The sequence below is a fragment of the Cinclus cinclus genome, chromosome 21 (assembly GCF_963662255.1).
Source record: "Cinclus cinclus chromosome 21, bCinCin1.1, whole genome shotgun sequence".
NCBI lineage: Eukaryota > Metazoa > Chordata > Aves > Passeriformes > Cinclidae > Cinclus > Cinclus cinclus.
Window position 1 is genome coordinate 9,008,625 of NC_085066.1, and position 23,602 is coordinate 9,032,226.

Here is a 23,602-nt window from a genome sequence, read left to right on the forward strand (position 1 = left end):
CTCTAGTTGCACAAGAGTTGGCTGTTGGAAACAGTGTTTCTAGGGTGGGATTCCTGCTGGGCTCAGTTACTGGATCTCTACATGATGATGGTCTTCCCACCTAGGCCTCACAGAAGAAGGGGACTATGGTGCACTAGGTTAGAGTCTCCCGTTTGAATTTGCATAGTGCCAAAATCCTGATAGGAATCACACGGAAAGGAATTCGCACCCTGCTTGTTACAAAGGTCACAGATGCGCGCGGCCACTGCAGTAATCTCATCTACAAGAGGTCTGTGAGTTTCAAATTTATAAGCCATCGACATGTTACTTTCAGGTGGGACAAGCAAGGCGGGCTCCGAGTCAGGTCTTCCCCAGTCTTCAGCGGCTCGTCATTAATCCTTAAAATGGCACAAAGTGTTTTCACCTTTTTAATCCCGTTTAGCTCCCTAGGTCCTGAATGTCTTGGAGTGTTCCATCCACCAGGATCTTGCAGGCCAAGGAGATCTTGATGGTAGTGACAGTCACCTGTGACTGTGGCTTGCATTCTGATTAGGAGTACCAGGAAGACGGCGATCATGTGAAACACATCTTGGTTTCTGCTGTTCTTTCTCAGGTCGGATTTTGGACTCCACTTGCCTTTGGCAGATGTCTTTTGATTCCGGAATAAGGTATGCAGGAGGTTAACGCTTTCAGCTTTAAAGGCTGTAGAAGTGATTAAAAGTATCAAATAGAGTTCTTTCCATTTTGCCATAAGACAGTTTCCCTCGGGGGATTTTACGTATATCTGGTCCCCAGGCTGGATTTGGGGTGAGGAGCATCCTCTTGCTCATGTGCTCGAGATGTGTTGATTACTTTGCTGCAGCTGTTGTGTCAGCTGGACAACATAGTCCTGGAGATACCCCTCTGCAACCCAGACAGTATCTTCCCCTTGATACTTACGCTGATCTGGTGTTCCAGACAGTCTTTCAAAGGCGTTCAGCTTTGCTTTAGTTCTTGATCTTACTCAAATCTGCAATGAAGCCAAAGCTAGGGGCCAAGGTGTGCTGGCCTCTTGTCCATTTTTGACTATCTGCTGCTGTATCAGATAATTCATCTTTTCCACCTGGCCACTGGCCTGAGGCAAACACAGCATGTGTAGGGGCCACTTGATTCGGGAGATTGCTGCAAAACTGCTGTGCAATATTTGCTAGGAAATGCGCTACTCGATCGGAGGAGATGTCTAAAAGCGCTCTGGACCGGGGTGTTATGTTGTTTAACAAAATGTTGCGGAATTCTTTGGCTTTATTTGTTTGAGCTGGGAATGCCTCGGGTCACGCTGAGAAGGTATCAGTTAATACTAAGAGGTCCTTTCACACCCCCCTTTCCTTGGCAACTCAGAAAAGCCATTTTGCCAGTGTAGTCCAGGGAGGGTCTTGTCCCTTGGCTATTGTGCCAAGCTCAGCGCTAGCCCTAGTTTGCAGATTGCTTTCTGACATGTTATTTCACAGCCTTGGTTTGCCTGCTTTACACCAGAGTACACGTTGCATCTTACTGTTGTCCTTATCAAGTAATTAAGTAAGGCATCCCCTTCCCAGTGTATACTGGATTATGTCCATCCTTAATTCATTTTCATAATGCTCTTTCAGGCATAAGCGCCTCTCCCTGAGGAGTGGCAAAAACATGATGGTTTTGTTCTGCTTACAGATTCTTTGCTAATTCTAGATCTTTCTGAGAATACAGGTCATATCATTGTCATATTGTTCCTTACCTTCCCGAATCACTGCCTGAATCTCAGCACGGCTTTGTTCTGCTCCTCTTTTTGCAGCCTGGTCAGCCAAGCCGTCACCTCTCTTGGGCTCTGTTTCTCCTTTCTGATGTCCTTGGCACTGCCTAATGGCAACCTCTTGAGGTAGTAGTACTGCCTCCAGCAACTTCAAGATTGCCTCAGAATGCCTTATCTGTTTTCCTTGAGCTGGTAGTAGTCCTTTCTCCTTCCAAGATGCTTCGTGGGTGTGTATTACTCTGAAGGCGTACTTGGAATCTGTTCATCTCTTGAACCTTTTTCCTCAGGCTGGTCAGAGGGCAGGGGTTCAAGTGATTCTCTCTGCCTTCTGAGCTGACTCGTAGAGGTAGGGCTTCTATCGCCTATTCCTCCGTGCTAATTGGAAATCCTGGTTTTTGTTGATCGGCTCTTTCAAAGCCGCTCCCACCTGTGTACTGAGATTCTGCTCCTGCAATTGGGGTTTCTTTAAGATCTGGCTGGCTGCAATAAAGGGGACTTAAAGGTTTTGATACAGGCATGTTGCAAAGGTTCCTTGTCTCTCTGGTGAGTGGCCAGGAATGGCTGCTGGATTAACTAGAGAAGAGATTCCTTTTGGAATACCGCGTTGTTCCACCAAATGTGCAAGCTATTTAAGGCATCCTGAGGCTGAAAGCCAATGGTCACCCTTTTGCTCAAGAATTGCTGCCACTGAATGTGAGATAAACACAGGGAGTTGTTGACCTAGAGTGAATGTCTAGGCTTCTTAAAGGTTTGAAACAAGAGCAGCAACTGCTGGCAGAGGAAAAGGTAACACAGGCTTGAGCACACTCCCTTCCTTACTTGAACATAGGCAAGGAATAAACAATGTTGCAGTGAAAGACTTAACACAGGCACACACCCACACTATAATACCAGCCTTAATAAAACGTTTAAAGCAGCTCCCAGTGCAAATTCCAGTTAGCGTGCCGCTGCCAGGCTCTGGCACTCTAACCCACGGCCCGTGCAGGGAACCAGGGGGTCTCGTGGAGGGTGGGAAAGCTCTGCGGAGGGATGGGGACAGCTGGGGGTCCTGGCGGGCTGTTGAGAGCTTCTGTGCGGCTCTTTAGGGGGGCTGGTGTTGGTGGTCATCTTGGGGAAGGAGCTGTCTGGAAGGTGAGAGGTCTAGGCTGCAATTTGAGTGTGTTTGAAGGCAGCATCTGTGGTTTGGCACAGCTTTGGCTGTGGAGGGCAGAAGGAAGAGCTGTGATTTTTCCTCTTGGTGGGCCTGATTGTCCCGCAGGGAAGAAGAGGGGACAGCTGTACTTTATGAGCCCCTTTGCTATCTGTACCAGGAGAAGGATTAGCCGATTTGCAATCTAGTCCTTCGTTTAGGCTAACCTTTGACCACTGAGTGGATTTTCATGCCTGGTGAGCTTTTATTCCTTCACAGAACTATGATGTTATCATCTCTTTATTGAAAGCCATTTGCAATCCAAAGAACGGCCTTTGTTTTGCTGTTGTGTAGTGTTGTTTTTCAAGGTGACTCTCAAGGGACGATGTTAAGGCAAGCGACTTGCAGCTTGGAGATGGCATTTGCCGACTTCCAAATCTCAGATGCCATTCTCAGGCCATGCCAGAGAATTTGGGAAGTTTGTAGCTTTTTGCAAGTACTTGAGTTGAGCAATTGGGAAGGAAAACTTTCCTGAATGGAGGATTCTTAAATGCCCTGAGCCCACAGAGCAGGGCAGCGTTTGCTTAAGATTCCAGACACTCCTAACATTCCTGTCGGGTAGACCTAGACACATGGGACAAGGGATTCCTTCCAGGTGGGCCAATTTGGGTGGGCTGGTGGCAGCCCCAGGGCAGGTGGCAGTGAGTGCAAGGGCCCTTTGTGAGACGGTGCAGCATGGTCACCATGGCATGGAGCAGGACAGGGTGTCAAAGGACCCTTTGTGACATGGGGTGACATAGGAGCTGGCGGTGACAAGGCCACGCCACAGTGCTCGGAGCAATCGACGGGACAGGACGCGCCAGAGCGGTGCTGTGAGGAGCCCCCGCACAGCCCGCTCGTTCGTCTCTGACCCGGAGCTTTTCCGAAGTGCTATTCCTGCAGGTGACCTCGAGGCCGCACTGCAGGACTTCTTGCCTCTCGGCTTTCCTGAGGCATCTCCCTAGAAGGTGCCCCCAAGACCAAAGTCTGGCATGGCGGGCAGATTTCTCAATCTGTTCAAAGTGTTCAGGGGAATAAAAAGGAGAGGCACCAGTGTTGACCCAGCTCAACAGCCTGGAGAGTCAGAGCCGTTCCAGCCAATGCAGGATGGTGAGTGGCACGGCTGGGCAACAGGGCTGATGGCTGCTTCCAGTTTGGGCCCATGCCATGCCATGCCATGCCATGCCATGCCATGCCATGCCATGCCATGCCATGCCATCCCCTGGCGACATGCTCAGGGACAGGATAGAAGAGGGGTCAGCCAGACATCCCGCAGCAGCCATGCTCCATCCCCTGGGGCATCCCGGGGCTTTCCCTGCCTGGGGAGTGCAGGGCTGGGCTGTGTTCTCCGGCCTCACCTGCAGCCCCTCAGCTCTGGCTGTGCTCACTCTTTGCCAGGTGGAGCCATGGACTGGACACAAGGGCAGGACCCCGCCCTTGGTCGCTTCCACACAACCGTGCAGGTACATGCAGCCATCCCCACCTGGGTTGGGCCTGCTGTCACTCCTCCGCCCAGCACAGCACTTGGAGCACTCCATGGAATATCTGTCTCTTCCTGCCCTTCACTCCCCTCCCAGATTTACAAATTCATCAAATGCATTTGGCAGGAAGAGACCAGCGCCATGGCCACTGGGTCCATGGACAACCGTGACGTCTACAGCACCAACACCAGTGTTGTCAAGCTGGATATGCTTGAAGAAGAGGATTTACCCAGTCCAAAACAAGTAAGCAGCCTGTGGCCAGGGTTTGATCCTCCCAGGAATTGCTTGGCCTCTCAAGCCACTGGGGCCTGCTGGTCCCTGGAAGCCCTTGAGGCCATCGCACTGTGCTGGGAAGGGATACACTTCTCTGGGGAAGCTGGGGACATTACTCCCTCTGGCAGCATTCCAAGTCTCCCTGTGCCTTCTTCAGGTGCCTGCCATGGTGACGTACATCCACCAGTGGCTCCTGACAAATCAGCTGGCTGAGCACAGGCTGGACAAGACCCTGCTGCATCTCGCCGAGGCACATCCCACCGATGTGGTGATGAGTCTCCTGCGTGTGGCCCCATCGTGTGACAGGTATGGGGCGCACCTGCCCAGAGGGCCCAGGGCTCACCAGCCCCTCACCCTGTACAGCCTGTTCCACTGTCTGACCAACAGAGAGTTCCAGGGTTCCCAGCCCTGGCATGTCAGCCCCCGAGCCTGCTGCCATGCTCCCTCCCTGCCCCTCAGGGTCCTGTCCCCACGGGGCGGGGCTGCCTGGCTGCTGCCACTGAGGGGCAGTGGGCAGAGGTAGAGCTGGCAGCCAGCTCAGCTCCCTGCTGCTGCCCAGGCCATGGTGCTGTGCCTGAAACCGACCTGAGACAGAGCTCTGGTCCCGTAGACCCGCTATGACCATGTGGAAGACAATCTTGTGCTCGGCCGCGACTGCAGAGTTGGCGCAGCTGAGACTCCTAGATGTGCTGGGGACCTGGCCAGAGCGCAGCACATGCACCTCCCATGGGGACAGAACGCGTGTCTTTGCCCTGGCTGTGAGTTTCTGGAACTGGCCTTTGCTCACGCCAAGGCAGCCTCTCCAGCAGCTCTCCACCCTCTTTCTCCCACTGCATCTCCCTGCCAGAGGTGCTGGGCTGAATCCTGGCCTAAGGGCAGCTTCAGGGCCACCAGGCCCCATGCTCCCCCTGTGTCTCCCCTGGCTTCTCCCTGCCACGCTCGGGCCCTGCCGCACGCCCACCTGGGCACTGAGCGCTGTCTCGGGGTGCTTTGTCCTTTGCAGGCCACTCTGGTGATGTGGAAGATCCTCCAGGAGCCCAGCTGCCCGCATATAGTGACGGTGTATTTCAGCCACCTGTTTGTGCACCTCCTCTTCCAAGTGCTTCTCAGCACTCTGGATGCAGCGGAGGAGGTCAATGACTTCTGGAAGGCATGCCAGGAAGAACACGGCCTTGCCAGCAGCCCCAGCAGGTTCTCCATCCCACTCCTTCTGTCCCTGCTGTGTCCCCAGGGCAGAAGCCAATGCTCCCAGCGTGACCTGAGCTTTGCTCTGCACACAGGTTTGCAGTGCAGACCCTCAAGTCCCTGCTCTGCCAACTGCAATGTGAGAATGTGGTCATGGAAATGGAACGCAAGCGTGGCTGGGACACACTGCTGTGTGCTGACACCCACCACTATGCCGTGGGTCTGCTGGCCAGGTGAGATCCCCTGCTCCCCACTGCCCCCAGCATTTGTGCTCTGTGCCCGGGGTGCCCCACACAGTCCCTGTGGTCATGGGCCACAGGGCCTTGTCACCGAGGGATGGCCAAGCAGACTGGGAAAGGCTGGGAGAGGAGGGTGCCCAAAAGGAGCCACCTCCCAAATGTTCCAGATCCCCTAAAGGAATGGTGGGGAAAGAGGAGAACTGTGTGAGTCAGTCCTGGGAGAGCTCTGTCCCCCTGACTCAGGCCCTGGTTCCTTTTTCCTCCTCTCAGAGTCATGCGCCGTTCATCCGTACCCTTGTGTTCTGGCATTGCATTGTACCTGCTTAAGCTGTTCAGCATGGAGAGGCCATTCTGGGATCTGCCTGCCCTGGCAATCCTTGTAGAGGTGAGCCTGATAGCCAGCACTGAGCTGCCTCCAAGCTCTCTGCCCTCTTGCAGCCACAGCTGCCTGGGACGGTGCCCGTGCCCTGGGCTGCAGTCTGGGCTCGGCCCTGTTCGCTTCTGGGCTCTTGCCATCCCAGTCCCCTGTCAATGCCCTGTGCCTTTCAGGTCTTTGAGTGCTTGGACGTGACTAAATACGAGGCCGTCCTCCTGGAGATCATGTCCAAGAAGCTGCAGAGCGAGTGCAGGGAGAGGCGTCGCCTGGCGCTCAGAGGCCTCTTAGCGCTGTGCAAGAATCCCCCCATGGTGAGAAGGGAGCAGCTGCTGAAGCCCTGCCAGCAGCGTGAGGCTGGGGAATGCAGTGGCTTGGGCATGGCTGTGCTGCAGGTGCTCAGGCAGCTGCTCCCAGGCTCTCCTGCCTCCCGGTTCAGCTGCCCCAGTTCCTGGGGCCTGAGGCCTTTGGCCTCCAGGCCCTGCGGCACCAGGGTGGCCTTTCATAGAGTTGTCTTCCACACAGGCAAAAAAAATGTGGGGCCTGACTGAAAGCCTTGTGGAGCTCCTGCAGGAAAATGAGAGCGACGTGCTCAGGGTGACCGTCGTCCTCCTCAGATATTTGTTCCGCTACGCTGGTGCTCCTATAGCCAGCCCCATGGCCCTGCAGCTGTCTGAGGCGCTCCTGCCACTCTTCGACAGCGTAAGGCTCTGGGCCCCCAGCCACGGCCACTGAGTGCTGCCCTGACGCTCGCTGCCCTGTGGATTTCAACACCGGTGCCAGAAGGAACCAAGGCTTCGGTCTTTTTACCTTCCTTTCATACAGGATGACAGCCAGGTGCAGCTGTGTTCCATGACTGTCTTTCAAGAGATGATGGATTTATTATTAGAAGAGGAAAGAAAGGCCCTGAAGTCCCTTGTGCGCCGGAGCCTGTTCCCACTCTCTTTCCATTGCCATGATGAGAATCCGAGTGTGGCACAGGTGAGGAATCGTGGGCTGCCGCTGTTCCCCTGGCAGGGGCTCGGCTGCCTCCTGCCCAGGCACCTCCCGGGCTGCAGCCTCCTCCCCCAGGCCTTGGCACAGGGAGGCGGGTCCTGTGCCCGGAACTGCGGTGCCACCTCCACGTCTCTGCTGCTCGCCAGGCCTCTCGGGAAACACTGCATTGTTCGGCAAGATTCCTGAAGAGGAGGGATATTGAGCAGATGCTGCAGGTGGATGAGACATGGAGGTTTGGCGAAGGACTGGTAAGGATGGCCTGGAATATCCAGGCTCAGGCTGGAGAAGCCCCCTGAGCGCGGTGCTCACTGTGTGGGGCTGGCAGCTGTGGCCGCGCCCAGTGCTGCACCCAGGGGCTGCACGGGCTCTTCTCCAGGCTCCTGCGGCCCCAAGCCGGGTGCCAACGGAGCCCCGGCCCAGCGGGGCTGTGGGGAAGGGCGGCACCACGGCTCCCCGGGCAGCACCCGGCCTGCAGCCACCTGCAGAGCCCAGTGCCGGCGGCTGCTGGCCGGCGCCTCAGGGCAGTGCCTGCCAAAGGGGCAGATCTCGGGATCCCAGCCTTTCCTTCCCTTCCTTCCCTTCCCTCCCACCGCTCTCTCCAGCTAGCACAGGACAGCAGCCGAGTGACCGAGCACCTGCGCCAGGCGCTGCCCTATCTGCAGAGCCCCCAGGAACCCCTGCGAGAGGCGGCCATCAGGTTCATCGGTGAGCCACCAGCCAGGGGTCCCTCCCCACCCCGCCCAGCCCAGCTTGTCCCCAGCCCTGGCTGCTGCCCCGGCAGCGCCATCTGGGCCCGGCGCCGTGGAGCCCCAGTTGCCCTCGGAGCTTCTGCCTCCCTCTCGCAGCCGTGCCCTTGGGCATCACGATGCTGCGAGGGCCCGGGCTGAGCCCTGCCGGTCCAGGAGGGCGAGTGGCCACAGGGCTGGTAGTGCCGCTGGCAGGGAGCTGTGCTGCAGGGGGCAGCCCTTGACAGGCTCTGTGTTCCCAGGGATGGCCGGACAGTACCTGAGGGGGCAGGAGGAAGAGCTCCAGCTCATCTGTGAGGGTGAGTGATGGCAGCGCGCTGTCAGCGGGGGCTGGCAGGAGGAGCTGCGAGCTCTGCCCCAGCTGCGGAGGGCTCTGCTCCCTGTGCGGATGGGTGGCGTGGGCAGAGCACTCCGAGAATTCAGGGGCACTTGGGGGATTTGTGGCCAGCAGCTTTGGGTTGGTCCCATTGGTCCCATTGGTTCCATCCTGGCCAAGACTGGTGTGAGCTGGGATAGCCCTGGCACAGGAGTCTCCTCAGGTCTCCACAGATCTGGGACCTGACCGTGCCTCTGTTCCACTCTCTTCCAGCCCTGGAAGTCATGGCATACGACAGCAGCCCTGCCATTAGAAACCTGGCAATTGAAACAGCGTTCGTCCTCCGGGCAGTTCAGAGAGCTCCCTACTCCGCATTGTGGAGGGTGCAAGACCAATTCCACAGGGCATGCAAGAGACGACCTTGTCTGTGCGGCAGTGCCTGGCTGTGCTGCTGGGTCTCTGCAGAGAGCTGATTTGGTAGGCTCTGTCTGGTGGGGCCAGCAGAGCCAGCAGGGATTTTTCTTTTCCTTCATTTTTTTCTCCATTTTGTTTGATGCTATTATAGAAATATAGGATGTGTTAGAATAGACAGACTGCCAGGAGTTTTCTTTTGCTGCCCAGGCTTTGCAGGGCATCGGGGAAGAGGGAGAGAAGGGTGCTTGTGCTCAGCAAGCTGCCCAGGCTTGCAGTGTTGCAGGGAAATCTGCCAGATGCCCCTTAGCCTTGGGTGCTTCCGCTGAAGCCTTTGTGCTGGCGACAGAGCGGGTGGGCAGGGGCCGGAGCTGCGGGGATCCCTGCGAGACCGCTGCCTGGAGATGGCCACGACCCCCGTCCCAGCCAGGAACCACCATCGGTGTCCTCCTGCCCGGGGGTTGCTCTCTGCATTGCTGAGAGCTCCGTGGTGCCTCTTGCTCGGGCTCCTCTGGAGCACCTGTGGGGCTGCAGCACTGCTGCCGGGCAGGTTGGCGGGGCTGGGGGAGACCCTGAGCGGCCGGGGCGCTGGCAGGCCATGAAGGGATGAGGGGCTGTGGAGGCCCTGATGGGACAAGGCAGTGGGAAGGCACGAGGGGGGATGCCTGAGGGAGTGGGTGCCAGGAGGCTACAAGGGGGCAGGAGGCAGCTGAGGTGCTGTGCTGGGAAGCCCTGAGGAACTGGGTGTCAGAGGCCATGAGCAGCCCCTGGCCAGTAGCCTCGTTCCTGACACGCGGCTGTTTTGGCACTTCCCCAAAGCCTCTCCCAGGCCTCTGACAGAAGCCTCAGCGGCAGGGCGGGGACACTGCCCAGGTGCCCAGGCTGGGCTGCCTGGGGACAAGGAGGGCAAGGCTCCCATGCTGGGGGACGGGACAAGGTTGGCCCTTTCTCAAGTACCCAAGGCATGCAACTGTGGCTTCTTCAGTGACGTTGCCTGCCTTTAGGCAAGCCTTTCTGATACCTCCAGGAACTTTGCACTGGTAGGATTACAAAGGATACTTACTTTACTCAAGCTCCCGGTACAAATAGTTGAGTCTTCTGAGTACCTCAGGCCATTCACGGACGTAGCTGTGCTATCAGGATTGCGGGCAGGTCTGGGTCACCAACATGTGGTCAGGGAATTGGGCGCGATATACTCTCATCGGATGATTACGTTCCCGGCTACCCCTCCAACTTGATTGGTTAATATTCCTGATGGCCTGCAATAGCCCAAGAATGAAATTCATTTCTCAAAAGCGCATCTTCTATGGGACCTGTTCCCATGTGCTAAGCGCAGGGCCAGTGCCATTCATTCCTCTAGTTGCACAAGAGTTGGCTGTTGGAAACAGTGTTTCTAGGGTGGGATTCCTGCTGGGCTCAGTTACTGGATCTCTACATGATGATGGTCTTCCCACCTAGGCCTCACAGAAGAAGGGGACTATGGTGCACTAGGTTAGAGTCTCCCGTTTGAATTTGCATAGTGCCAAAATCCTGATAGGAATCACACGGAAAGGAATTCGCACCCTGCTTGTTACAAAGGTCACAGATGCGCGCGGCCACTGCAGTAATCTCATCTACAAGAGGTCTGTGAGTTTCAAATTTATAAGCCATCGACATGTTACTTTCAGGTGGGACAAGCAAGGCGGGCTCCGAGTCAGGTCTTCCCCAGTCTTCAGCGGCTCGTCATTAATCCTTAAAATGGCACAAAGTGTTTTCACCTTTTTAATCCCGTTTAGCTCCCTAGGTCCTGAATGTCTTGGAGTGTTCCATCCACCAGGATCTTGCAGGCCAAGGAGATCTTGATGGTAGTGACAGTCACCTGTGACTGTGGCTTGCATTCTGATTAGGAGTACCAGGAAGACGGCGATCATGTGAAACACATCTTGGTTTCTGCTGTTCTTTCTCAGGTCGGATTTTGGACTCCACTTGCCTTTGGCAGATGTCTTTTGATTCCGGAATAAGGTATGCAGGAGGTTAACGCTTTCAGCTTTAAAGGCTGTAGAAGTGATTAAAAGTATCAAATAGAGTTCTTTCCATTTTGCCATAAGACAGTTTCCCTCGGGGGATTTTACGTATATCTGGTCCCCAGGCTGGATTTGGGGTGAGGAGCATCCTCTTGCTCATGTGCTCGAGATGTGTTGATTACTTTGCTGCAGCTGTTGTGTCAGCTGGACAACATAGTCCTGGAGATACCCCTCTGCAACCCAGACAGTATCTTCCCCTTGATACTTACGCTGATCTGGTGTTCCAGACAGTCTTTCAAAGGCGTTCAGCTTTGCTTTAGTTCTTGATCTTACTCAAATCTGCAATGAAGCCAAAGCTAGGGGCCAAGGTGTGCTGGCCTCTTGTCCATTTTTGACTATCTGCTGCTGTATCAGATAATTCATGTTTTCCACCTGGCCACTGGCCTGAGGCAAACACAGCATGTGTAGGGGCCACTTGATTCGGGAGATTGCTGCAAAACTGCTGTGCAATATTTGCTAGGAAATGCGCTACTCGATCGGAGGAGATGTCTAAAAGCGCTCTGGACCGGGGTGTTATGTTGTTTAACAAAATGTTGCGGAATTCTTTGGCTTTATTTGTTTGAGCTGGGAATGCCTCGGGTCACGCTGAGAAGGTATCAGTTAATACTAAGAGGTCCTTTCACACCCCCCTTTCCTTGGCAACTCAGAAAAGCCATTTTGCCAGTGTAGTCCAGGGAGGGTCTTGTCCCTTGGCTATTGTGCCAAGCTCAGCGCTAGCCCTAGTTTGCAGATTGCTTTCTGACATGTTATTTCACAGCCTTGGTTTGCCTGCTTTACACCAGAGTACACGTTGCATCTTACTGTTGTCCTTATCAAGTAATTAAGTAAGGCATCCCCTTCCCAGTGTATACTGGATTATGTCCATCCTTAATTCATTTTCATAATGCTCTTTCAGGCATAAGCGCCTCTCCCTGAGGAGTGGCAAAAACATGATGGTTTTGTTCTGCTTACAGATTCTTTGCTAATTCTAGATCTTTCTGAGAATACAGGTCATATCATTGTCATATTGTTCCTTACCTTCCCGAATCACTGCCTGAATCTCAGCACGGCTTTGTTCTGCTCCTCTTTTTGCAGCCTGGTCAGCCAAGCCGTCACCTCTCTTGGGCTCTGTTTCTCCTTTCTGATGTCCTTGGCACTGCCTAATGGCAACCTCTTGAGGTAGTAGTACTGCCTCCAGCAACTTCAAGATTGCCTCAGAATGCCTTATCTGTTTTCCTTGAGCTGGTAGTAGTCCTTTCTCCTTCCAAGATGCTTCGTGGGTGTGTATTACTCTGAAGGCGTACTTGGAATCTGTTCATCTCTTGAACCTTTTTCCTCAGGCTGGTCAGAGGGCAGGGGTTCAAGTGATTCTCTCTGCCTTCTGAGCTGACTCGTAGAGGTAGGGCTTCTATCGCCTATTCCTCCGTGCTAATTGGAAATCCTGGTTTTTGTTGATCGGCTCTTTCAAAGCCGCTCCCACCTGTGTACTGAGATTCTGCTCCTGCAATTGGGGTTTCTTTAAGATCTGGCTGGCTGCAATAAAGGGGACTTAAAGGTTTTGATACAGGCATGTTGCAAAGGTTCCTTGTCTCTCTGGTGAGTGGCCAGGAATGGCTGCTGGATTAACTAGAGAAGAGATTCCTTTTGGAATACCGCGTTGTTCCACCAAATGTGCAAGCTATTTAAGGCATCCTGAGGCTGAAAGCCAATGGTCACCCTTTTGCTCAAGAATTGCTGCCACTGAATGTGAGATAAACACAGGGAGTTGTTGACCTAGAGTGAATGTCTAGGCTTCTTAAAGGTTTGAAACAAGAGCAGCAACTGCTGGCAGAGGAAAAGGTAACACAGGCTTGAGCACACTCCCTTCCTTACTTGAACATAGGCAAGGAATAAACAATGTTGCAGTGAAAGACTTAACACAGGCACACACCCACACTATAATACCAGCCTTAATAAAAGGGTTAAAGCAGCTCCCAGTGCAAATTCCAGTTAGCGTGCCGCTGCCAGGCTCTGGCACTCTAACCCACGGCCCGTGCAGGGAACCAGGGGGTCTCGTGGAGGGTGGGAAAGCTCTGCGGAGGGATGGGGACAGCTGGGGGTCCTGGCGGGCTGTTGAGAGCTTCTGTGCGGCTCTTTAGGGGGGCTGGTGTTGGTGGTCATCTTGGGGAAGGAGCTGTCTGGAAGGTGAGAGGTCTAGGCTGCAATTTGAGTGTGTTTGAAGGCAGCATCTGTGGTTTGGCACAGCTTTGGCTGTGGAGGGCAGAAGGAAGAGCTGTGATTTTTCCTCTTGGTGGGCCTGATTGTCCCGCAGGGAAGAAGAGGGGACAGCTGTACTTTATGAGCCCCTTTGCTATCTGTACCAGGAGAAGGATTAGCCGATTTGCAATCTAGTCCTTCGTTTAGGCTAACCTTTGACCACTGAGTGGATTTTCATGCCTGGTGAGCTTTTATTCCTTCACAGAACTATGATGTTATCATCTCTTTATTGAAAGCCATTTGCAATCCAAAGAACGGCCTTTGTTTTGCTGTTGTGTAGTGTTGTTTTTCAAGGTGACTCTCAAGGGACGATGTTAAGGCAAGCGACTTGCAGCTTGGAGATGGCATTTGCCGACTTCCAAATCTCAGATGCCATTCTCAGGCCATGCCAGAGAATTTGGGAAGTTTGTAGCTTTTTGCAAGTACTTGAGTTGAGCAATTGGGAAGGAAAACTTTCCTGAATGGAGGATTCTTAAATGCCCTGAGCCCACAGAGCAGGGCAGCGTTTGCTTAAGATTCCAGACACTCCTAACATTCCTGTCGGGTAGACCTAGACACATGGGACAAGGGATTCCTTCCAGGTGGGCCAATTTGGGTGGGCTGGTGGCAGCCCCAGGGCAGGTGGCAGTGAGTGCAAGGGCCCTTTGTGAGACGGTGCAGCATGGTCACCATGGCATGGAGCAGGACAGGGTGTCAAAGGACCCTTTGTGACATGGGGTGACATAGGAGCTGGCGGTGACAAGGCCACGCCACAGTGCTCGGAGCAATCGACGGGACAGGACGCGCCAGAGCGGTGCTGTGAGGAGCCCCCGCACAGCCCGCTCGTTCGTCTCTGACCCGGAGCTTTTCCGAAGTGCTATTCCTGCAGGTGACCTCGAGGCCGCACTGCAGGACTTCTTGCCTCTCGGCTTTCCTGAGGCATCTCCCTAGAAGGTGCCCCCAAGACCAAAGTCTGGCATGGCGGGCAGATTTCTCAATCTGTTCAAAGTGTTCAGGGGAATAAAAAGGAGAGGCACCAGTGTTGACCCAGCTCAACAGCCTGGAGAGTCAGAGCCGTTCCAGCCAATGCAGGATGGTGAGTGGCACGGCTGGGCAACAGGGCTGATGGCTGCTTCTAGTTTGGGCCCATGCCATGCCATGCCATGCCATGCCATGCCATGCCATGCCATGCCATGCCATGCCATGCCATCCCCTGGCGACATGCTCAGGGACAGGATAGAAGAGGGGTCAGCCAGACATCCCGCAGCAGCCATGCTCCATCCCCTGGGGCATCCCGGGGCTTTCCCTGCCTGGGGAGTGCAGGGCTGGGCTGTGTTCTCCGGCCTCACCTGCAGCCCCTCAGCTCTGGCTGTGCTCGCTCTTTGCCAGGTGGAGCCATGGACTGGACACAAGGGCAGGACCCCGCCCTTGGTCGCTTCCACACAACCGTGCAGGTACATGCAGCCATCCCCACCTGGGTTGGGCCTGCTGTCACTCCTCCGCCCAGCACAGCACTTGGAGCACTCCATGGAATATCTGTCTCTTCCTGCCCTTCACTCCCCTCCCAGATTTACAAATTCATCAAATGCATTTGGCAGGAAGAGACCAGCGCCATGGCCACTGGGTCCATGGACAACCGTGACGTCTACAGCACCAACACCAGTGTTGTCAAGCTGGATATGCTTGAAGAAGAGGATTTACCCAGTCCAAAACAAGTAAGCAGCCTGTGGCCAGGGTTTGATCCTCCCAGGAATTGCTTGGCCTCTCAAGCCACTGGGGCCTGCTGGTCCCTGGAAGCCCTTGAGGCCATCGCACTGTGCTGGGAAGGGATACACTTCTCTGGGGAAGCTGGGGACATTACTCCCTCTGGCAGCATTCCAAGTCTCCCTGTGCCTTCTTCAGGTGCCTGCCATGGTGACGTACATCCACCAGTGGCTCCTGACAAATCAGCTGGCTGAGCACAGGCTGGACAAGACCCTGCTGCATCTCGCCGAGGCACATCCCACCGATGTGGTGATGAGTCTCCTGCGTGTGGCCCCATCGTGTGACAGGTATGGGGCGCACCTGCCCAGAGGGCCCAGGGCTCACCAGCCCCTCACCCTGTACAGCCTGTTCCACTGTCTGACCAACAGAGAGTTCCAGGGTTCCCAGCCCTGGCATGTCAGCCCCCGAGCCTGCTGCCATGCTCCCTCCCTGCCCCTCAGGGTCCTGTCCCCACGGGGCGGGGCTGCCTGGCTGCTGCCACTGAGGGGCAGTGGGCAGAGGTAGAGCTGGCAGCCAGCTCAGCTCCCTGCTGCTGCCCAGGCCATGGTGCTGTGCCTGAAACCGACCTGAGACAGAGCTCTGGTCCCGTAGACCCGCTATGACCATGTGGAAGACAATCTTGTGCTCGGCCGCGACTGCAGAGTTGGCGCAGCTGAGACTCCTAGATGTGCTGGGGACCTGGCCAGAGCGCAGCACATGCACCTCCCATGGGGACAGAACGCGTGTCTTTGCCCTGGCTGTGAGTTTCTGGAACTGGCCTTTGCTCACGCCAAGGCAGCCTCTCCAGCAGCTCTCCACCCTCTTTCTCCCACTGCATCTCCCTGCCAGAGGTGCTGGGCTGAATCCTGGCCTAAGGGCAGCTTCAGGGCCACCAGGCCCCATGCTCCCCCTGTGTCTCCCCTGGCTTCTCCCTGCCACGCTCGGGCCCTGCCGCACGCCCACCTGGGCACTGAGCGCTGTCTCGGGGTGCTTTGTCCTTTGCAGGCCACTCTGGTGATGTGGAAGATCCTCCAGGAGCCCAGCTGCCCGCATATAGTGACGGTGTATTTCAGCCACCTGTTTGTGCACCTCCTCTTCCAAGTGCTTCTCAGCACTCTGGATGCAGCGGAGGAGGTCAATGACTTCTGGAAGGCATGCCAGGAAGAACACGGCCTTGCCAGCAGCCCCAGCAGGTTCTCCATCCCACTCCTTCTGTCCCTGCTGTGTCCCCAGGGCAGAAGCCAATGCTCCCAGCGTGACCTGAGCTTTGCTCTGCACACAGGTTTGCAGTGCAGACCCTCAAGTCCCTGCTCTGCCAACTGCAATGTGAGAATGTGGTCATGGAAATGGAACGCAAGCGTGGCTGGGACACACTGCTGTGTGCTGACACCCACCACTATGCCGTGGGTCTGCTGGCCAGGTGAGATCCCCTGCTCCCCACTGCCCCCAGCATTTGTGCTCTGTGCCCGGGGTGCCCCACACAGTCCCTGTGGTCATGGGCCACAGGGCCTTGTCACCGAGGGATGGCCAAGCAGACTGGGAAAGGCTGGGAGAGGAGGGTGCCCAAAAGGAGCCACCTCCCAAATGTTCCAGATCCCCTAAAGGAATGGTGGGGAAAGAGGAGAACTGTGTGAGTCAGTCCTGGGAGAGCTCTGTCCCCCTGACTCAGGCCCTGGTTCCTTTTTCCTCCTCTCAGAGTCATGCGCCGTTCATCCGTACCCTTGTGTTCTGGCATTGCATTGTACCTGCTTAAGCTGTTCAGCATGGAGAGGCCATTCTGGGATCTGCCTGCCCTGGCAATCCTTGTAGAGGTGAGCCTGATAGCCAGCACTGAGCTGCCTCCAAGCTCTCTGCCCTCTTGCAGCCACAGCTGCCTGGGACGGTGCCCGTGCCCTGGGCTGCAGTCTGGGCTCGGCCCTGTTCGCTTCTGGGCTCTTGCCATCCCAGTCCCCTGTCAATGCCCTGTGCCTTTCAGGTCTTTGAGTGCTTGGACGTGACTAAATACGAGGCCGTCCTCCTGGAGATCATGTCCAAGAAGCTGCAGAGCGAGTGCAGGGAGAGGCGTCGCCTGGCGCTCAGAGGCCTCTTAGCGCTGTGCAAGAATCCCCCCATGGTGAGAAGGGAGCAGCTGCTGAAGCCCTGCCAGCAGCGTGAGGCTGGGGAATGCAGTGGCTTGGGCATGGCTGTGCTGCAGGTGCTCAGGCAGCTGCTCCCAGGCTCTCCTGCCGCCCGGTTCAGCTGCCCCAGTTCCTGGGGCCTGAGGCCTTTGGCCTCCAGGCCCTGCGGCACCAGGGTGGCCTTTATCATAGAGTTGTCTTCCACACAGGCAAAAAAAATGTGGGGCCTGACTGAAAGCCTTGTGGAGCTCCTGCAGGAAAATGAGAGCGACGTGCTCAGGGTGACCGTCGTCCTCCTCAGATATTTGTTCCGCTACGCTGGTGCTCCTATAGCCAGCCCCATGGCCCTGCAGCTGGCTGAGGCGCTCCTGCCACTCTTCGACAGCGTAAGGCTCTGGGCCCCCAGCCACGGCCACTGAGTGCTGCCCCGACACTCGCTGCCCTGTGGATTTCAACACCGGTGCCAGAAGGAACCAAGGCTTCGGTCTTTTTACCTTCCTTTCATACAGGATGACAGCCAGGTGCAGCTGTGTTCCATGACTGTCTTTCAAGAGATGATGGATTTATTATTAGAAGAGGAAAGAAAGGCCCTGAAGTCCCTTGTGCGCCGGAGCCTGTTCCCACTCTCTTTCCATTGCCATGATGAGAATCCGAGTGTGGCACAGGTGAGGAATCGTGGGCTGCTGCTGTTCCCCTGGCAGGGGCTCGGCTGCCTCCTGCCCAGGCACCTCCCGGGCTGCAGCCTCCTCCCCCAGGCCTTGGCACAGGGAGGCGGGTCCTGTGCCCGGAACTGCGGTGCCACCTCCACGTCTCTGCTGCTCGCCAGGCCTCTCGGGAAACACTGCATTGTTCGGCAAGATTCCTGAAGAGGAGGGATATTGAGCAGATGCTGCAGGTGGATGAGACATGGAGGTTTGGCGAAGGACTGGTAAGGATGGCCTGGAATATCCAGGCTCAGGCTGGAGAAGCCCCCTGAGCGCGGTGCTCACTGTGTGGGGCTGGCAGCTGTGGCCGCGCCCAGTGCTGCACCCAGGGGCCTCACGGGCTCTTCTCCAGGCTCCTGCGGCCCCAAGCCGGGTGCCAACGGAGCCCCGGCCCAGCGGGGCTGTGGGGAAGGGCGGCACCACGGCTCCCCGGGCAGCACCCGGCCTGCAGCCACCTGCAGAGCCCAGTGCCGGCGGCTGCTGGCCGGCGCCTCAGGGCAGTCCCTGCCAAAGGGGCAGAGCCCGGGGTCCCAGCCTTTCCTTCCCTTCCCTCCCACCGCTCTCTCCAGCTAGCACAGGACAGCAGCCGAGTGACCGAGCACCTGCGCCAGGCGCTGCCCTATCTGCAGAGCCCCCAGGAACCCCTGCGAGAGGCGGCCATCAGGTTCATCGGTGAGCCACCAGCCAGGGGTCCCTCCCCACCCCGCCCAGCCCAGCTTGTCCCCAGCCCTGGCTGCTGCCCCGGCAGCGCCATCTGGGCCCGGCACCGTGGAGCCCTGGTTGCCCTCAGAGCTTCTGCCTCCCTCTCGCAGCCGTGCCCTTGGGCATCAGGATGCTGCGAGGGCCCGGGCTGAGCCCTGCCGGTCCAGGAGGGCGAGTGGCCACAGGGCCGGCAGTGCCGCTGGCAGGGAGCTGCGCTGCTGGGCGCAGCCCTTGACAGGCTCTGTGTTCCCAGGGATGGCCGGACAGTACCTGAGGGGGCAGGAGGAAGAGCTCCAGCTCATCTGTGAGGGTGAGTGATGGCAGCGCGCTGTCAGCGGGGGCTGGCAGCAGGAGCTGCGAGCTCTGCCCCAGCTGCGGAGGGCTCTGCTCCCTGTGCGGATGGGTGGCATGGGCAGAGCACTCCGAGAATTCAGGGGCACTTGGGGGATTTGTGGCCAGCAGTTTTGGGTTGGTCCCATTGGTCCCTGTTCCGTCCTGGCCAAGACTGGTGTGAGCTGGGATAGCCCTGGCACAGGAGTCTCCTCAGGTCCCCGCAGATCTGGGACCTGACCGTGCCTCTGTTCCTCTCTCTTCCAGCCCTGGAAGTCATGGCATACGACAGCAGCCCTGCCATTAGAAACCTGGCAATTGAAACAGCGTTCGTCCTCCAGGCAGTTCAGAGAGCTCCCTACTCCGCATTGTGGAGGGTGCAAGACCAATTCCACAGGGCATGCAAGAGACGACCTTGTCTGTGCGGCAGTGCCTGGCTGTGCTGCTGGGTCTCTGCAGAGAGCTGATTTGGTAGGCTCTGTCTGGTGGGGCCAGCAGAGCCAGCAGGGATTTTTCTTTTCCTTCATTTTTTTCTCCATTTTGTTTGATGCTATTATAGAAATATAGGATGTGTTAGAATAGACAGACTGCCAGGAGTTGTCTTGTGCTGCCCAGGCTTTGCAGGGCATCGGGGAAGAGGGAGAGAAGGGTGCTTGTGCTCAGCAAGCTGCCCAGGCATGCAGTGTTGCAGGGAAAACTGCCAGATGCCCCTTAGCCTTGGGTGCTTCCGATGAAGCCTTTGTGCTGGCGGCGGAGGGGGTGGGCAGGGGCCGGAGCTGCGGGGATCCCTGCGAGACCGCTGCCTGGAGATGGCCACGACCCCCGTCCCAGCCAGGAACCACCATCGGTGTCCTCCTGCCCGGGGGTTGCTCTCTGCATTGCTGAGAGCTCCGTGGTGCCTCTTGCTCAGGCTCCTCTGGAGCTCCTGTGGGGCTGCAGCACTGCTGCCGGGCAGGTTGGCGGGGCTGGGGGAGACCCTGAGCGGCCGGGGCGCTGGCAGGCCGTGAAGGGATGAGGGGCTGTGGGGGCCCTGATGGGACAAGGCAGTGGGAAGGCACGAGGGGGGATGCCTGAGGGAGTGGGTGCCAGGAGGCTACAAGGGGGCAGGAGGCAGCTGAGGTGCTGTGCTGGGAAGCCCTGAGGAACTGGGTGTCAGAGGCCATGAGCAGCCCCTGGCCAGTAGCCTCGTTCCTGACACGCGGCTGTTTTGGCACTTCCCCAAAGCCTCTCCCAGGCCTCTGACAGAAGCCTCAGCGGCAGGGCGGGGACACTGCCCAGGTGCCCAGGCTGGGCTGCCTGGGGACAAGGAGGGCAAGGCTCCCATGCTGGGGGACGGGACAAGGTTGGCCCTTTCTCAAGTACCCAAGGCATGCAACTGTGGCTTCTTCAGTGACGTTGCCTGCCTTTAGGCAAGCCTTTCTCATACCTCCAGGAACTTTGCACTGGCCCCTGGTAGGATTACAAAGGATACTTACTTTACTCAAGCTCCCGGTACAAATAGTTGAGTCTTCTGAGTACCTCAGGCCATTCACGGACGTAGCTGTGCTATCAGGATTGCATGCAGGTCTGGGTCACCATCACGTGGCCATGGATTTGGGCACAATATACTCTCAAAGGATGATTACGTTCCCAGCTACCCCTCCAACTTGATTGGTTAATATTCCTGATGGCCTGCAATAGCCCAAGAATGAAATTCATTTCTCAAAAGCGCATCTTCTATGGGACCTGTTCCATGTGCTAAGCGCAGGGCCAGTGCCATTCATTCCTCTAGTTGCACAAGAGTTGGCTGTTGGAAACAGTGTTTCTAGGGTGGGATTCCTGCTGGGCTCAGTTACTGGATCTCTACATGATGATGGTCTTCCCACCTAGGCCTCACAGAAGAAGGGGACTATGGTGCACTAGGTTAGAGTCTCCCGTTTGAATTTGCATAGTGCCAAAATCCTGATAGGAATCACACGGAAAGGAATTCGCACCCTGCTTGTTACAAAGGTCACAGATGCGCGCGGCCACTGCAGTAATCTCATCTACAAGAGGTCTGTGAGTTTCAAATTTATAAGCCATCGACATGTTACTTTCAGGTGGGACAAGCAAGGCGGGCTCCGAGTCAGGTCTTCCCCAGTCTTCAGCGGCTCGTCATTAATCCTTAAAATGGCACAAAGTGTTTTCACCTTTTTAATCCCGTTTAGCTCCCTAGGTCCTGAATGTCTTGGAGTGTTCCATCCACCAGGATCTTGCAGGCCAAGGAGATCTTGATGGTAGTGACAGTCACCTGTGACTGTGGCTTGCATTCTGATTAGGAGTACCAGGAAGACGGCGATCATGTGAAACACATCTTGGTTTCTGCTGTTCTTTCTCAGGTCGGATTTTGGACTCCACTTGCCTTTGGCAGATGTCTTTTGATTCCGGAATAAGGTATGCAGGAGGTTAACGCTTTCAGCTTTAAAGGCTGTAGAAGTGATTAAAAGTGTCAAATAGAGTTCTTTCCATTTTGCCATAAGACAGTTTCCCTCGGGGGATTTTACGTATATCTGGTCCCCAGGCTGGATTTGGGGTGAGGAGCATCCTCTTGCTCATGTGCTCGAGATGTGTTGATTACTTTGCTGCAGCTGTTGTGTTAGCTGGACAACATAGTCCTGGAGATACCCCTCTGCAACCCAGACAGTATCTTCCCCTTGATACTTACGCTGATCTGGTGTTCCAGACAGCCTTTCAAAGGCGTTCAGCTTTGCTTTAGTTCTTGATCTTACTCAAATCTGCAATGAAGCCAAAGCTAGGGGCCAAGGTGTGCTGGCCTCTTGTCCATTTTTGACTATCTGCTGCTGTATCAGATAATTCATCTTTTCCACCTGGCCACTGGCCTGAGGCAAACACAGCATGTGTAGGGGCCACTTGATTCGGGAGATTGCTGCAAAACTGCTGTGCAATATTTGCTAGGAAATGCGCTACTCGATCGGAGGAGATGTCTAAAAGCGCTCTGGACCGGGGTGTTATGTTGTTTAACAAAATGTTGCGGAATTCTTTGGCTTTATTTGTTTGAGCTGGGAATGCCTCGGGTCACGCTGAGAAGGTATCAGTTAATACTAAGAGGTCCTTTCACACCCCCCTTTCCTTGGCAACTCAGAAAAGCCATTTTGCCAGTGTAGTCCAGGGAGGGTCTTGTCCCTTGGCTATTGTGCCAAGCTCAGCGCTAGCCCTAGTTTGCAGATTGCTTTCTGACATGTTATTTCACAGCCTTGGTTTGCCTGCTTTACACCAGAGTACACGTTGCATCTTACTGTTGTCCTTATCAAGTAATTAAGTAAGGCATCCCCTTCCCAGTGTATACTGGATTATGTCCATCCTTAATTCATTTTCATAATGCTCTTTCAGGCATAAGCGCCTCTCCCTGAGGAGTGGCAAAAACATGATGGTTTTGTTCTGCTTACAGATTCTTTGCTAATTCTAGATCTTTCTGAGAATACAGGTCATATCATTGTCATATTGTTCCTTACCTTCCCGAATCACTGCCTGAATCTCAGCACGGCTTTGTTCTGCTCCTCTTTTTGCAGCCTGGTCAGCCAAGCCGTCACCTCTCTTGGGCTCTGTTTCTCCTTTCTGATGTCCTTGGCACTGCCTAATGGCAACCTCTTGAGGTAGTAGTACTGCCTCCAGCAACTTCAAGATTGCCTCAGAATGCCTTATCTGTTTTCCTTGAGCTGGTAGTAGTCCTTTCTCCTTCCAAGATGCTTCGTGGGTGTGTATTACTCTGAAGGCGTACTTGGAATCTGTTCATCTCTTGAACCTTTTTCCTCAGGCTGGTCAGAGGGCAGGGGTTCAAGTGATTCTCTCTGCCTTCTGAGCTGACTCGTAGAGGTAGGGCTTCTATCGCCTATTCCTCCGTGCTAATTGGAAATCCTGGTTTTTGTTGATCGGCTCTTTCAAAGCCGCTCCCACCTGTGTACTGAGATTCTGCTCCTGCAATTGGGGTTTCTTTAAGATCTGGCTGGCTGCAATAAAGGGGACTTAAAGGTTTTGATACAGGCATGTTGCAAAGGTTCCTTGTCTCTCTGGTGAGTGGCCAGGAATGGCTGCTGGATTAACTAGAGAAGAGATTCCTTTTGGAATACCGCGTTGTTCCACCAAATGTGCAAGCTATTTAAGGCATCCTGAGGCTGAAAGCCAATGGTCACCCTTTTGCTCAAGAATTGCTGCCACTGAATGTGAGATAAACACAGGGAGTTGTTGACCTAGAGTGAATGTCTAGGCTTCTTAAAGGTTTGAAACAAGAGCAGCAACTGCTGGCAGAGGAAAAGGTAACACAGGCTTGAGCACACTCCCTTCCTTACTTGAACATAGGCAAGGAATAAACAATGTTGCAGTGAAAGACTTAACACAGGCACACACCCACACTATAATACCAGCCTTAATAAAAGGGTTAAAGCAGCTCCCAGTGCAAATTCCAGTTAGCGTGCCGCTGCCAGGCTCTGGCACTCTAACCCACGGCCCGTGCAGGGAACCAGGGGGTCTCGTGGAGGGTGGGAAAGCTCTGCGGAGGGATGGGGACAGCTGGGGGTCCTGGCGGGCTGTTGAGAGCTTCTGTGCGGCTCTTTAGGGGGGCTGGTGTTGGTGGTCATCTTGGGGAAGGAGCTGTCTGGAAGGTGAGAGGTCTAGGCTGCAATTTGAGTGTGTTTGAAGGCAGCATCTGTGGTTTGGCACAGCTTTGGCTGTGGAGGGCAGAAGGAAGAGCTGTGATTTTTCCTCTTGGTGGGCCTGATTGTCCCGCAGGGAAGAAGAGGGGACAGCTGTACTTTATGAGCCCCT